This window comes from Vulpes lagopus, chromosome X (genome assembly GCF_018345385.1).
Source record: "Vulpes lagopus strain Blue_001 chromosome X, ASM1834538v1, whole genome shotgun sequence".
Classification (NCBI taxonomy): domain Eukaryota; kingdom Metazoa; phylum Chordata; class Mammalia; order Carnivora; family Canidae; genus Vulpes; species Vulpes lagopus.
In genome coordinates, this window is record NC_054848.1 from 50,178,004 (window position 1) to 50,194,205 (window position 16,202).

Below are 16,202 nucleotides of genomic sequence, written 5' to 3' on the forward strand. Positions count from 1 at the left end.
TTATTACCATTATTATGGCTGTGAAGTATATTTGCTGACGTTTGGGTCCGAGCAGGGCTTCGTTAAATATCTGTCAAACTGAAGAATGAATAACTTGTTTGGTTTGTTTTTACCTGTTTAATACTCCGTAGATACTTAGTTGATAACTAAACTGGGGCTTGAATTGGCCCATTATTTTGTCTATGTTGAAAACTCTGAAATGGGAGCCCTGGAATTCCGAGTGCCACAGGGGGGTAAGGTAGGATGAGAGGAGATGGTTGGAAAACAAATCACCCAGGCCTGGACAAAAAGCAGGGGAAAGACAGTACCAGGAGCTCTCCAACCCTTCAAGAAACTAAGTCAAGGAGAGGTGAGGGGAGTGCTGTGCCAGGACCCAAGGGAATATTATGAAGAATAGAAACATTTGAATTCTCTACTTTTGCCTAAACTCTGCTATTCCAAGGCAGTTCTTGAGTTTCAGGCTTAAGCCCATCTGGGACAAGGCAAAATTGGCCACCTACAAAATAGAGGGTAGAGGGGAGCAAAAACTATTACAGAGCATCTGCCCACTGCTATGGGCATGCAAAGTATAGTTCTACAACTTAAGTCTTTAGGGCCTGGCCTAGACAGAGGCTCAAGTGGTCACAGACAACAGAAGTTACAAAGTGCCAAGTCCACAACAATGTTAAGACTATAAATTAGGTTTCCTGGTTACTCATTTGTTTGTATATTGTCTGTCTCTTCTGACTAGAGTGTTCTTCACAACCATTTCCCCAGAACCTAAAATAGTACCTGGCATGGAGTCAATATTTCACAAATGGTTATACTAGATCACAGCAGTAAGAGTATAGCTGTTATTATAACTTTTTTGAATTTTTTTATTGTGATTATATATATATTATATACATAATATATATGTGTGTAAAATCTCCAATTTAACCACTTTTAAGTATACAAGTGGCATTAAAATTTACATTCAGTGTGTACAATCTTTACCACTTTTTATTCCTTAAACTTTTCATTCGTCCCAAGCAGAAACTCTGCAAGTTAACAATAACGCTATAATCTTTGAATCCCTCTATCCCTGGTAACCCTTAACCTACTTTCTTTCTCTTTGAATTTACCTATTCTGGATATTTCATCTAAGTGGAAGCATACAACATTTGTCCTTTAGTTTCTGGTTTATTTCATATGGTATAATGTCTTCAAGGTTCATCTATGTTATGCCATGTATGAGAACGTCATTTCTTTTAGTGGCTGTATAATATTCCATGGTATGTACATACCCATTTTATTTATCCATTCATTTGTTTATGAATGCTTGAGTTGCTTCCATATTTTGGCCATTGTGGTTAATGTTGCAATGAACATGGTGATACAAGTATCTGTTTGAGTCCCTATTTTCAATTCTTCTGAGTATATACATAGAAGTAGAATTGCTAGGTCATATATAATCTTATGTTTGGCTTTTTGAGGAACTGCCAGATTGTTTCCCACAATGGCTTCACCATTTAACATTTCTACCAGCAGTGTATGAGGGTTTGAATTTCTCTAAGACTTTGCCAACATTACTTTCTATTTTCTTTTAAGCTTCTGATATTTGTTTATTGTTGTCATAAAATATACCTAACATAAAATTAACTATCTTAACAATTTTAAGTGTATAATACAGTAGTGTTAGTACACTCACATTGTTGTGCAAACAATCCCCAGAACTCTTTGCATCTTATAAAAATTCATCTTATAAATTTCAATATAATGAAATTCTATATTCATTATGCAATAATTACTTATTTGCCTATTTCCTGGCAACTACCATTCTACCTTCTGTCTCAATTAATTTAACCACTCTAGATGTCTCATATACAAGGAATCATACAGCATTTGACTTTTTATGACTGGGTTATTTCACTTAGCATAATGTCCTCAAGGTTCATCCATGGTGGAGCCTGTGTCAGCATTTCCTTCTTTTTAAAAGGCTGAGTAATATTTCCATTTATTTGATGATGGACACTTGGGTTGCTTCCATATTTTGGCTGTTGTTAACAATGCTGCTATGAACATGAGTATATGAATATCTTATCAAGATTCCACTTTTAATTCTTTTGTATACACCCAGAACTGGAATTGTTGGCTTATATGGTAATTCTATTTTCAATATTTTCAGGAACTGTCATGCTGTTTTTCATAGCAACTATACCATTTTAAATTCCCACCAAGAGGGCACAAGTGTTTTAATTTCTCTACATCCTCACCACACTCCATTCTTCTTGTATTATAGCCATCCTAATGGGTAAGTGATACCTCACTGTGCTTTTGGTTCATATATCCCCCTAAATAAGAATGATGTTGAGCATATTTTCATGTGTTTGACATTTTATATCTTTTTTGGAGAAATATATATTCAAATTGTTGTTTATTTTTTTCCAGTGCCTCAATATTGTATGTATGTATGTATGTATGTATGTTTAATTTTAATTCCAGTTAGTTAACATACAGTGTTATATTACTGTCAGGTGTACAATATTGTAATTCAACACTTTCATACATGACCCTTTGCTTATCACAAGTCCACTCCTTAATCCCTATCCTATTTAACCCACCCCCCACCTAACTTCTCTTTGGTAACCATTGGCTTGTTCTCTAGAATTGTTTCTGGATTTCAATCTCTCTCTTTCCCTCTCTTACTCTTTTCCTTTGCTTATTTATTTTGTATCTTAAATTCCACATATGAGTGAAATCATGCAGTATTTGTCTTTCTCTGATTTATTTCATTAGCATTATACTCTCTAGCTCCATACATGTCATTGCAATTTCTTTTGCTTATATTTTATTTTTTATTTTTTGTATATTTTTTATAGGAGTTCGATTTGCCAACATATAGTATAATACCAGTGCTAGGGTGGTTCAGTGGTTTGGTGCCTGCCTTCGGCCCAGGGCGTAATCCTGGAGTCCCAGGATGGAGTTCCACGTTGAGCTCCTTGCATGGAGCCTGCTTCTCCCTCTGCCGGTGTCTCTGCCTCTCTCTCTGTGTCTGTCATGAATAAATGAATAAAATCTTAAAAAAAAACAGTGCTCATCCCATCAAGTGCTCCCCTCAATGCCAGTCACCCAGTCGCCCCATCCCTCCGCCCACTTCCCCTTCCCCTTTGTTCATTTCCCAGAGTTAGGATCCCTCATTTTCTGTCACCCTCTATGATATTTCACACTCATTTTCTCTCCTTTCCCCTTTAATCCCTATCACTATTTTTTATATTCCCCAAATAAATGAAACTATATAATGTTTGTCCTTCTCCAAGAACAAACTTGACTTACTTCACACAGCATATCCACGTTCTATCCACGTTGAAGAAAATGGTGGGTATTTGTCATTTCAAATGGTTGAGTAACATTCCATTGTATATATAGACCACATCTTTATCCATTCATCTTTCAATGGATGCCAAGGCTCCATCCACAGTTTGGCTATTTTGGACATTGCTGCTATAAACATTGGGGTGCAGGTGTCTCGGTTTTCACTGAATCTGTATCTTTGGGGTATCCCCAGTAGTGCAATTGCTGGGTTGTAGGGTAGCTCTATTTTTCACTCTTTGAGGAACCTCCACACAGTTTTCCAGAGTGGCTGTACCAGTTTACATTCCCACCAATGGTGCAAGAGAGTTCCCCTTTCTCCACATCCTCTCCAACATTTGTTTTTTTCTGTCTTGTTAATTTTCACCATTCTCATTGGTGTGAGGTGGTAACCCATTGTGGTTTTTATTTGTATTTCCCTGATTTGCCTATTTTTTAAATTAGGTTTTTCTTGTCTTTTTGTTGGTGAATTGTAAGAGTTCTTTATATATTCTGAACATTAAACTCTTATGACATATGTGATTTGCAAATGTTTTCTGTTTTTTTGTAAGTTATTTTTTTTCAGTTGATTGATAATGTCCTTTGATGCACATAAGGTTTTAATTTTGATGCTGTCCAATTTATCTACTTTAAGTTTTGGTGCTTTTGGTGTTATATTTAAGAATACCAAATCCAAGATCATGAAGATTCACCTGTATGTTTTTCTAAAGATTTTTTATATTTTTAGCTTTTATATTTAGGCCATTGATATATTTTTACTTGGTTTTTGTATCTGGTATGAGGTTAGGGTCCAATTTCATTCTTTTGTATGTGGAAGTCCAATTGTACCAGGATCATCCATTTAAAAACTATTTTTCTCCCTTGAATGGCCTTGGTACTCTGGTCAAAAATCAATTTTGTATGCATTTATTTCTAGACTTTCAATTCTATTCCATTGGTTTATATGTCTATACTTATGCCATTGCCATACTCTTGATTACTGTATCTTTGTAGTAAGCTTTTTATTGTAGTAAGTTTTAAAATAGGGAAAAGCTCACTCCAGCTTTCTCCTTCTACTTTTTTCAAGAATTTTTTGGCTTGCAATTGTATATAAATTTGAGGACTGGTTTTTCCCTTTCTTCAAAAAAGATTGTTGGAACTTGGTAGGAATTGCATTGAATCTTTAGGTTGTTGGGGTGGTAATATTGATATTTTAACAATATTAATTCTTCATACTAATTAACATGGGGTGTTTTCCGTTTGTTTAAATCTTGTTAATTTTCTTTCAGCAAAGTTTTGTAGTTTCCATGTACATTTATTTCACCTTGTTGGTTAAATTTATTTACTGAGTATTTTATTCTTTTATATGTTATTTTAAGTGGTATTCCTTTCATAATTCCCTTTTTTGATTGTTCACTGCTGGTGAATAAAAATACAAATGATTTTTATGTTGATATTGTATCCTGCAACTTGGCTGAACTTGTGTATTAGCTCTACTAGGTTTTTTTTGTGAATTCTTTGGGATTCTTTAAAGATTTTATTTATTTGTTCATGAGAGACAGAGACAGAGAGAGAGAGAGAGAGAGTCAGAGGCACAGGCAGAGAGAGAAGCAGGCTCCATGCAGGGAGCCAGATGTGGGACTCGATCCTGGGTCTCCAGGATCACATCCTGTGCCGAAGGCAGGCGCCAAACCGCTAAGCTAGGATCCCCAATTATTTGGGATTTTTCTCTATGTGGGATTATGTCATTTGTGAATAAAGATAATTTTATTCTTTTACTTTTCAATTTGGTTGCTTTTTATTTCTTTCTTTGTGTGTGTTGTTCCTCTAGCTAGAACTTCCAGTACAATATTGAATTGCAGTGGTAAAAGACGGCATTTTGGCCTTGTTCCAGATTTTGAGAGGAAACCTTTCAAGTCTCTTGCACCAGAGTATGATGTTAGCTGTGAGTTTTTCATAAATATAATTCCCCATGTTGACAAAGTTCCCTTCTATTCTGAGTTTTTTGAGTGTTATTTTTTTATTATGAAAGGATGTCATTTTGTGAGATACCTTTTCTGCCTCAATTGAAATGATTATATGATTTTTCTTTTCATTCTATTAATGTAATATATTACATTATTGATTTTCTTATTCTTTGATCCATTTGTTTTTTAAGATTATGCTGTTTAAGTTCTACAAATTTGCAACATTTACATTTTTCTTTTGTTATTGATTTCTAGCTTCATTCCATTGTGGTTGGAAAAGAAAGTTTGTATGTTTGTATGTCAATCTTTTCAAAAGTTATTGGAACTTCTCTTGTGAACTAGCACATGGCTTATCCTGGAGAATGTTCCATGTATGCTTGAGAAGAACGTGCATTCTGCTGTTGTTGGGTGGAGTATTCTCTATATGTCTGTTAGGTTAATTGGTTTACAGTGCTATGCAAGTCTTCTATTTCTTTATTTTCTGTCTAAATGTTCTATTTATCATTGAAAGTATGATATTAAGTTTTTCATTATTATTTTACAGCTGTTTATTTCTCACTTTAATTTTGTCATTGTTTGCTTCATATTTTGTTGGCTCAATTGTTTGGTGTATATATATTCATAATTATTATATGTCCTTGATAGATTGACTCTCTACCAAAATATAATTTGCTCCTTTGTCCCTTGAAGTCTAATACTCATAACCAGCTAATTTTGGTTGCTATTTTCACAAAACATCTTTTCCTATCTTTTCACTTTCAGTCTATCTGTGTCTTTGGACATAAAGTGAAATCTTTTGTAAACACGATGTAGTTGAGTCATGTTTTCAAACCATTTCATTAATCTCTGCCTTTGGGTAGTTTGATATATTTATATTTAATGTAATTACTATTTTCTTATTTGTCACTCGTTTTCTCCATTACTGCCTACTTGTATGTTCAGTGTTTTTTGAGAAAAATTGTTTTCAGCTCCTTCTCTTTTGTTTCTGTGTATATTCATTAGGTATTATTTTGTGGTTACCATGGGGATTCCATTTAACAATCTAATTTGAAGTGTTACCAACTTAACTTCAATATTATTCAAAAACTCTACTAAGATACAACTCTGTCGCTTTGTGTTATGGCTTTCACAAATCACAGCTTTATAGGTTGTGTGCTCAATAATGTAAATTTACAATTATTTTAATACATACATCTTTTAAATAATGTAGGAAATAAAAACTAGAGTTAAAAGCCAAATACACAATGATATTGGCTTTTATGTTTGCTCATCTATGGACCTTTATCAGAAATGTTGATTTCTTCATACGATTTCTACTTACTGTTTAATGTCCTTTTATTTCAATGCCAAAGACTCCCTTATAGGGCAAGTCTAGCATTAACATATCACCTCAGCTATTGTTTATCTGTAAATGCCTCAATTTTCCTCTTATTTTTGAAGGAGAGTTTTGCAAAATTCTTGGTTGACAGGTTTTTTAGCAATTTAAATACAATGTTCCTTTAAAAAATATATCTTACAGGGTTTTTTATGTAGTTGAAAACTGGACATTTGAATATTATAATGTGGTAAATCTGGAAATCTGATTTTTCTACTTCCCCAAGGTTTGCTCTTTTGTTGATTGCTGAAGGCACTATTATATATGTTTAGTGAGTATTCCAAACTATTTTTGGAAAGACTGAATTCCTTATTATGTATGGTCTCTGAAGTTTCTATTTCCTTAGCTCATGTTTGGCTAGTGTTTTGACATATTTCCTTGAATGCCAGGAGCTAAAAACAAAAGCAAACAATAACAAAAACAACAACAAAAGAAAAAGCATCTTCCATTTTAAAAAATCCAAAATACAAAACATGTGTCCCAATATTTGTAGATTGGCTCTGTTCTGGGTCCATCCAACACTTATCCAGGATTGCACTGAGCCTGAGGTGAACATTTAGAGTGGTCTTAGTTGTAAGTGAGGCAAAATAGAGGCAAGTTATTTGCATTTGTCCTTCAGAAAGCCCCCAGAGAACTTAGAACAGGCATTCAACAGGATCTGGACACTTTCAGAGGATGAGTTTTGTAGCAACTTCCTCTCAGTGATCCACTGAAGTTCCTGAAAGATGGGTTGGTTATTAAGAGAAAATGGCAGTGGAGTAGGAGGACCCTAGGCTTGCCTTATCTCATGAAAAAACTGGATACTAAAAATCATCATCCTAAGTGAACCAGAAATAGGCCTGAAGACTGACAAAACAAACACCACAACTAAAGGGAGAGAAGATGCCTCATTGAAGAAGGAAGGAAATACAGAGATGGTGCTTAGGGGAGAAACAGATCATGGGTGCTGTGGAGGGGAGGGAGTCCTGGTCATGGAGAATGGAGAGAGAGAGAGAGAGAGAGAGAGAGAGAGAGAGAGAGAGAGGCAGAAGTAGAACATTTCCCCAAAATTATTGGCTTGGAAAAATAAGAGAGGCAGAATTTCATGAATTCTTGTAGCCAGTGGGGCTTGAAGCCTGGAGTTTTCAAGATCAGTGGTTTTGGCTGGGATAGAGCCTGGAGGGCACTGTGCTGCTCCTAGAAAGAAGGCAGGCAAAAAAAGCTGGGACAGACAGCATGGAAACAGCAATCTGCAGAGTGCCTGGGGCACACAGTGTGGAGATTACTCACTCTTCTCCGAGCACCTCACTGAGAGGCAGTGCTCATTGAGACACCTCTCTGGAAACAAAGGAGCTGGCTGGTGCCATTACCATTCCCCTCTTACCTTTCAACATAAACAGAACAACTTTTGGGAAGGAGAACAGCATTGGCACTGGCTGCCTATGCTTATACAAAACCCCATGTTCCAGTGTTTTGTGGGACTGCCCTTCTCACTCAAGCTTGCCTCAGTCCCATCACAGAAAGTACTTTCCCTAGAAGACCTCACCACACCGCAGACACATCTCTGGGCCAGAGACTTCTGCATGGCCTCAGTTCTGGTGGAGTTTGTGTCAGGTCTCATTTCACAAGTAGACCAGAGCACACCTAAGTAAAACTTACCACATTCAGGCCTGGGACCAATCACTGCCCATAGCAGCCAAGGACAGCCCTTGCAGACAACTGGCCTGAAGGTTAGAGCAGCAGAAACACAATAGCAGACATGCAGCACATACCAGAGACACTCCCTGAAGCACCAGACCCTGGGCACTACATGATATCTTCTTCATAAGACCACTACATTTAGGAGCAGGAGACATAACCAGATTTTCTAACACAGAGTAGAAGGATGAGACTTAGACAAAATGTAAATATGGAGGAATTTATCCCAAATGAAAGAACAAGATAAGGTCCAGGCCAGAGATCTAAGTGAAACAGATATAACTAGCATGCCTGATGGAGAATGTAAAGCAATAGTCATAATAATCAAGTTACTCACTAGACTTGAGAAAAGAATAGAAGACATCAGTGTGACCCTCACCACAGAGATAAGAAAATTTAAAAAGAAATCAATCACAAATGAAGAGTTCAATAAACACAATTAGAAACATGCTTGATGATTGCATTGTAACAGCAGGCTGGATGAAGCAGAAGAATGAATTACTGGCCTAGTAATGCTAAAGTAATGGGAAATAATGAAGCTAAATAAAAGAGAGAAAGAAAGGGTGCCTGGGTGGCTCATTGGTTGAGCATCTGTCTTCGGCTCAGGTCGTGATCCTGAGGTCCTGGGATCAAGTCCTAGATCAGGCTTTCTACAGGGAGCCTGCTTCTCCCTCTGCCTGTGTCTCTGCCTCTCTCTCTGTATCTCTCATGAATAAATAAATAAAATCTTTAAAAGAGAGAGAGAATTATGCACAAGAGAATAGGCTTAAGGAACTCACTGATCATCAAACATAATAATATTTGTATTACAAGAGTCTCAAGAAGAACAGAGAGAAAAGGGGGCAGAATAGTGAAAGGGAATAAAAGGGAAAGGAGAGAAAATGAATGGGAAGTATCAGTGAGGGTGACAGAACATGAGAGACACCTAACTCTGGGAAGCAAACAAGGGGTGGTGGGAAGGGAAGTGGGGGGGGGGGTTGGGGTGACTGGGTGATGGGCACTGAGGAGAGTACTTGATGGGATGAGCACTGGCTGTTATGCCATATGTTGGCAAATTGAACTCCAATAAAAATACATATATATTATATATAATATATATATAATAAAATAAAATCTAAACAAACAAAGGGGGAAAAAAAGGGGGGGAACCCAAGAAAAACACTTTTATCTTTGGAGAACAAAATGATGGTTATCAGAGGGGAGGTGGGGGGAAGGGTTAAATAGTTGATGGGAGTAAGGTGGACACTTGTCATGAGCAATTCATGATGTGTGGAAGTGTTAAATCACTAAATTGCATACCTGAAACTAATATTACTCTGTATGTTAACTAACTGGAATTTAAATAAAAACTTAAAAAAATAAACTTAAAACTTTTTCATCACTATAAAAGTAAATCCTATGTACCTGATCAGTCACTTCCCACTATTATTACAAAGATGAAGATGATATTGTTCCCACCTTCAAAATGTTCATTTTCTTTTGGAATAATGTCAATCCAGATTCCTGAGTGGAGGAGGCATGAAGCAGACCCAATACTGGGTATAGAAGTTGGCCAGGGAAGACTTCCCAGTAAAGGTGATCTTTAAACTAAATTCTTCAGTTAGCTTAGCTAAGCAAAGGAAGGGGTGACAAGGATGCATTTCAGACAGAGAGTGAATATAGATTATGGGGACAGGATTTTAATATGGCTGTAGGTCAAGGATATAAAGGTGGAGAGAAGCCAGAGTTTAGGGAGAACATGGAAAGGTTGAAGCAAGGACTTATATACTACAAAAAATTTAAAATTAACCTCATAAGCACTGAGGAGCCATATAATCCCTAAAAGCAACATTTGGACAGGTGGGAGACTTTCATGGTGCCCACCTCTCAGGGGTTCCTGTCCAGACTCCTTCCAGCAAAGAGCCAGCTACTTCCTGGGTCCCTAATGGCCTGGCCACGCTCCCTTTTCAAGGGTTTCTGTTATAAAGAGCTCTTTACATATTAGACATATTTATGATTCCTCTCTAACACATCACCAAACAAAGCCCAATAAAGCCATAAAAAATTAATCACATCTCAGTTCTTATTATGACAATAAAGTCAGATTTCCATTTCTTAACTCTCTGCTCTAGTTTCCCCTGTTTTTTCTCTCGGCTTCTCTCGGGCTTTCTTGCTCTCTCCTCTTGTTCCTGCCCTAATAAAATTCAGAGAGCCTCACTTATCTGTACTAGGCACTGTGTTCACCTTAATGGTCTGACATTTCCTAAAGCTACTTGTAATAATCGGAAATATTCTTACACTCACAGTTTCTAGTTGCTTATTCGTCTGCAAATCTCACCAGAATGCTAGCACAATGGGTAATAGTTCCATTTTATTAAAAATGAGGCCAAGTTTCAGAAAGTTTAAATCTGTACCAAAGGTTACACCGTATTTCAGGAGTAGAGTTAGGCTTTAAACCTACATGGTTCAATGCCTTACCACCAAACCAGATATCTTTTCTTCACATTTTTGCCCAAATCTCTTTGCTTTCTCCCCAGCTGGTTCTCACAATTCCCAAAAGAGGTCTTTGCTGAAAAGTTTCTACTTGTTCAGGGACCCTGGCAAAGATGACTGAGAAGGGACAGTTAAAAGAGGCATATAAACAGGCCCAGAAGGGGAGCATGTATTTTCTATCACCTTACCCTAATATCCAGAACTATGGTGGCAGGTCAGGTGAAGACTTTTAAAGGCCCTAAATGATGAGTAGATTCTACTTCTATATAATTAAAAAAACAAAACAACAATACAATAATAAACCATTGAAATCAATGTAAAGAAGTTTATTAATATTCCGATATTACTTATTTGAAGTCTTTTTAAATATCAAATAGGAAAATGTTCTCACTTGGGGGCCATTTTTTAAAGATTTTATTTATTTCATGAGACACACACGGAGAGAAACAGAGGCAGAGACACAGGCAGAGGGAGAAGCAGGCTCCATGCAGGGAGCCTAATGTGGGACTCGATCCCGGGACTCCAGGATCATGTCCTGGGCAGAAGGCAGGTGTGTTTAACACCTGAGCCACCCAGGAATCCCCCCGGGGCCATTTTTTGTATAATTACTGTGAGGGTGACTATTGGCCTATCTGCAGTACATGGTGGGTATGAGTGCCTAATGACAACACCATGCAAATATGAAGGCTGCTTGGGCTCACTGGCATGCTTATCTTCATGTTTCAGTTGGTCATACCTCTAGGAGATCTTGCCTGCTCCCACCCCTGAGGAATTAGGTTCCATAGGGACTACCTCTAGGCTTCAATTCAGGCCTCTAGCCACAGGCTGTTGGATGATGCAAAGGTTCAGGACAGAACAAAGAACTGAGCCTCTTTCTATTTTCTTTTTTTTTTTTAAGATTTTATTTATTTATTCATGACAGAGAGAGAGAGAGAGAGAGACAGAGACAGAGAGAGAGACAGAGACAGAGGGAGAAGCAGGCTCCGAGCAGGGACCCCAACGTGGGACTCGATCCCAGGTCTCCAGGATCACACCCGGGGCTGAAAGTGATGCTAAACTGCTGGGCCACCGGGGCTGCCGCTCTTTCTCTTTTCTCTGGCTGCCATTCTCCCTTTTTCTCTGCCTGTCTCTGACTCTATGTATTTGTTTTGCGCTTTCTTTTTTTTTTTTCTTGCCCTCTCTATTTATTTCTATATCTGAGTCTTTCTCCTTCTTTGCCTCAGTCCATTTTTCCTTTTTCTTATCCTTCTGTTTCTATTCTTATGTTCTTTCCTTCTCTATTTTTCTCATATCTCAGTGTCTCTTCCTTTAATTCTTGACCTTTGTGGGCATGTGTCTTGGTCCCAACTTTTCCCTGTCTTATTTTCTTTACCATCCCAGAACCCACAGGGACTTTTAGAGAGGATTGACTGCTATATTTTGGGCTATCTCCTTTCTAGGAGAGTTAGGGATGGGGAGTTAGGGCTAAATTTGAACTTTTCAGGCTTGGGTGGGGCCTCCAAGAAGACAACTAAGGAAGGAGTGAAAACTGGCTTATTTAGTAAGAGGATGGAGCCTGTGGTGGGAACTTGGCAAAGACTGAGTTCCAAGGTTCAGTCACTGTCCTGGCCCTGTGCTCTCTGACTGAGGCCTTGAGGCTATTTTTAGATGTTTTCAAAATATACCAGAAAGCTCCTACCCCTCCCTCCATTCAGCCTGGGATGCCAGAAGATTCACAGGTGATAAAAGAACTGAGACCTGATTTCTATTCTTCCCTAGCTACTGAGAAAATAGTAGTAACACTGCCCCCAGAGTGGGTCTTGAATGGAGAGGGGGAGGAGTAGTAATAGATTATGAGCCAGCCAGAGAGTAGGAAGGAGGTTAATAAAGTGCTTCAAATCCCAAGACCACAGTGTCTCAGCTGAGTGAGATCCTAGAGGTCAGTTGGTCTTTTTCCCCTCATTATGTATATATAGAGAAGGCTGAAAAGGGTGCTATTAATGTCTTTTAAAAGGAAGGGAGAAAAAAGAATTTCTCAGACCTACCCCCCTCACCTTTACTCTAGTTTACTATTTCTGGCATGGATTGTTGTAATAGCTTGGCTTTTCTGCTTCCAGACTCTCCCTGGGCAATCTAGTGTCCATACTGGCCAGCGAAACCTATTATATTTTGAGGGTGGAGGTTGGAGTGAAGAGCCAACTTCATGTCACTTCTGCTTAAAGACTTCTCTAGCTCTACAGTATTCTGATAAAATCTAAAACCCCTTAGCCTGACACACAAGCCTAAGCATGTTTATGATTTACACTCCACTTACTTTTCCAAATTCTTTCCTTATTTCTTCCCTTGCTTTATTATTTAGCACTTATCACCATCTAATTTACTACATATTAGACTGATTTGTCCTTCTCCAATTGACTTATTTCACTCAGCATAATACCCTCCAGTTCCATCCCATTAGAATGTAAGGTCCATAGGGCAGTGATTTTTCTACACAGCTGTACCCTGTACAAATATAGCACCTATCACATCATAGGTTTTTGATTAAATATTCACTGAATAAAGTTTAACAGATGATAGTCATAAATTCACCTATGTAGTTGAGACTGTAAATACACTTGGTGCTGACCAGCTGATTTGTTTGTTTGTTTCTTTGGTACCAAACTGCTTCGATTACTACAGATTTTTATGGTTGATGTATGGTCCCATACTTCTGACTTGTGTACTTGCTGTTCCTTCTGCCTGGCATTAGTTTCCCCCTCCTGGTTCGATGTGGGAAACTGCTGCTTATTCTTCAAGTCTCATGTCAAGCTCCACCTTTTTGTAAAATTTTTCTACTTCTGCAGTGCTGGATTAAATGTCCCTCCTCCATTCTCTCATAGTCTCTCTGTCATTGTATTTATCACTCTGTGACTTGGTCATCTATTTATACACCTTCTTCCCTTAGTATATTGTAAGCATTTTGAGGGATCAGGACTTGATGTTGGTATCCATAGTGCCTAGCACAGTGCCTGGAATTCAGTAGGAGCAGCTGTAATCAGACAGAACTGAATTTAAATCCAACTGTGGAAGGAGCCTCGGTGTCCATCGAAAGATGAATGGATAAAGAAGATGTGGTTTATGTATACAATGGAATATTACTCAGCCATTAGAAATGACAAATACCCACCATTTGCTTCGATGTGGATGGAACTGGAGGGTATTATGCTGAGTGAAATAAGCCAATTGGAGAAGGACAAACATTATATGGTCTCATTCATTTGGGGAATATAAATAATAGTGAAAGGGAATAGAGGGGAAGGGAGAAGAAATGAGTGGGAAATATCAGAAAGGGAGACGGAACATGGAAGACTCCTAACTCTGGGAAACGAACTAGGGGTGGTGGAAGGGGAGGAGGGTGGGGAGGGGTGACTGGGTGGCAGGCACTGAGGGGGGCACTTGATGAGATGAGCACTGGGTGTTATTCTGTATGTTGGCAAATTGAACACCAATAAAAATACATTTATTATTAAAAAAATAAATCCAACTGTGCTAATTTATAGCTGTGTGATCTTGTACAACCTACTTAACCCTGCTGAGTCCCAGTTTCTTTTTTTTTAAGTTTTTATTTGTTTATTCATGAGAGAGAGACACACACACACACACACAGAGGCAGAAACACAGGCAGAGGGAGAAGCAGGCTCCATGCAGGGAGCCGGATGTGGGACTCAATCCTGGGTCTCCAGGATCACACCCTGGGCTGAAGTCGGCGCTAAACTGCTGAGCCACCTGGGCTGCCCTGAGTCCCAGTTTCATATCCTGTAACACAGGCATCATGATACTTACCACATGGGGTTATGGTAAGGATTAAATGAAATAAATACATGCATAAAGTGCTGTAATAAATATGTAGACCTCTCATTATCTCATTTGCTCATTATGAGGAAGTAGGACAAGTATTATGAGCTCCATTTTTCAAAAACCCTGAGAAGTGAAGGTGAATTTTCCAAGGTTGCAGAATAAATAAGTGGCAGAGCCACGACCCCATTATGAGTATTCCAAATTGGAAGCTTGCTTTCTTTCTGGGAAGTAAGAAGGCTATGGACTCCAGGGCTCAGGTTGTGATTCCATGGTCCTAGGATTGAGTCCCCCATCAGGGTCCCCACGGGGAGCTTGCTTCTCCCTTTGCCTGGGTCTCTGCCTCTCTCTATGTCTCTCATAAATTAAAATAAAATATTTTTTAAAAAGGAAGATATTCCTATGGGTAACAGTTACATCCCAGAATTCCCTAACAAATAGCATACCTGGGAGCCTGAGAACATATAGGCAGCTATTAACATATTCTCAGTTTATGAGCCTTCATCTGGCAGTCACCCAGCAGAAAGCAGAAGAGAGTGGATACCAGGTAGTGAGTTATTATGGAGGGCAGAGGTTGGAGAAGGAAAGAGTTAGTAGCTATAATGAAGGCCTAATGTATCAAAAGTAAATACAGATTGATATTTTTGTAACTTTGGCAGGATAAGACAGAAATAACAAAATGAATACTGATAAAGGTTGATGATATAAAAATTCAAAAATATATTTTATGCTGCAAAAATTGAAATCAGAAGACAAAGGACAAGCTAGGGACAAATTTAAAAGATATTCAACATAAAAGGGACTGCCATCCTTAAAACAGAGAAATTTTATAAATCAATAATTAAAAGATAATACCTCAGGAAAAATTGAACAATGGAAATAAAAAGATTTATAAAAGAAGAAACATAAATGATTATATGAAAAGATGCTTAATCTCATTAGTAACTAATATATGAAAATAAAGATTAAGAGGATTTTTTTGGTGTAGCATATTGGCAAAGATTATGATGTTGATGGGTATGTAGGATAAAAGAACTTGCATGCACTGATCATGGAAATGGAAGTTAGACAATTTCTCTGAGGATTGTTTGGTGATACTATCAAAATTTAAAATTTGCTTACCCTTTGACCAACTGAGGAATAAATGTGGACCAGTGTGTATAGATATATACATAAGATATATGATGTGTATTCATATATGTATGAATACATCACAACATTTTTTCAGATTCTAAAGAATTTAGCTTAATTTATTTTTGTATACTTTTTATTGGAGTTCGATTTACCAACATACAGTATAACACCCAGTGCTCATCCTGTCATGTGCCCACATCAATGCCCATCACCCAATCACCCCATTCCCCTGACCACCTTCTCTTCCATTACCTATCATTCATTTCCCAGAGTAGGGAGTCTCTCATGTTCTGTCACCCTTTTTTATTTTTCCCACTCATTTTCTTTCTTTTTTCCTATGATCGCTTTCACTATTTTTTATATTCCCCATATAAATGAAACCATATAATGTTTGTCCTTCTCCAATCGACTTACTTCACTCAGCATAATACCCTGCAGTTCCATCCACATCGAGG